The sequence below is a fragment of the Acomys russatus genome, chromosome 13 (assembly GCF_903995435.1).
Source record: "Acomys russatus chromosome 13, mAcoRus1.1, whole genome shotgun sequence".
In the NCBI taxonomy this organism is placed as follows: Eukaryota; Metazoa; Chordata; class Mammalia; order Rodentia; family Muridae; genus Acomys; species Acomys russatus.
The window spans coordinates 50,031,732-50,032,842 of record NC_067149.1 but is presented as its reverse complement, the minus strand read 5'-3'; the positions used below and the strand labels follow the sequence as shown (position 1 = coordinate 50,032,842).

General features: G+C 45.6%; 1 pseudogene; it reads left to right on the top strand.

Moving 5' to 3' along the window:
• The first annotated feature begins 438 nt into the window (after positions 1–438).
• On the top strand, positions 439–784 carry LOC127196861 (60S ribosomal protein L34-like; annotated as a pseudogene).
• Positions 785–1,111: the final 327 nt, after the last annotated feature.

The window sequence follows — 1,111 nt, the reverse complement described above, 5'->3', positions numbered from 1 at the left end:
TGAGTTCAGTTCCCAGAAACCATGTGGTGGTTCATCATCATGTATAATGCCAGGCGTAGTAGTACAGGCCTTTAACCCCAGCACTCGGGAGGCAGAGGCAAGTGGATCACTGTGAGTTCGAGGCCAGCCTGGTCTACAAAACAAGTCTAGGACAGCCAAGGCTAACACGGAGAAACCCTGTCTTAAGAAACAAAAACAAAATTAAAAAATTAAAAAAAAAAAAAAAAAAAAAAAACAGGACCTGCAAGGTGAGTGGATGGATAAAAGCACATGCATGCAAATCCCGTGACCTGAGTTCAACCCTAAAGCCCACAGATGATAGCTGCATACAGTGACAAACCAGCTAGCCCTGTGCTTCACAACAGAAACAAAGAGGGAGCCCCTGCTTCAAGAAGGTGGAATTTGATCTTCTGGGGAAGATGCTTAGAGGCACTCAGAATGGTCCAGCGTTTTCGTCGTAGGCTCTCCTACAATACAGTCGCTAACAAAACTAGGCTGTCTGAACCCCTGCAACAGGATTGTATACATATACACCAAGAAGATTGGGGAAACAGCTAAGTGTGCACGCAGTGTATGTCCAGGCAGACTGTGAGGGGTTCATGGTACGAGGCCGAAAATCCTTGGAAGATTATCTAAGACAGAGAAGCACAACAGCCAGTCCCAAGGTGGCTCCATGTGTGCCAAGTGTGCACACGACAGGATCAAGTGGGCTTTCCTTATTGAAGAGCAGAAAATCACTGTGAAAGTGTTGAAGGCACAAGCGCAGAGTTAGAAAGCAAAATAAATATGGAGCTTTTTAAAGTAATAAAAGTCAAGGCTTGCTCGGCCGGGCGGTGGTGGCACATGCCTTTAATGCCAGCACTTGGGAGGCAGAGGCAGGTGGATCTCTGTGACTTCGAGGCCAGCCGGGTCTACAAAGCGAGTCCAGGACAGTCAAGGCTACACAGAGAAATTGGTTTTCTGTCTTGAAAAACCAATTTAAAAAAAAAGAAAAGGCAAGGCTTGCTCTATGGAATAAAAAAAAGTGAAAGGAGAGAATCTAGTCTTGAAAGTTGTCCTTTGACCTCCACACACAAGTCATATCACTCACACACACACACACACACACACA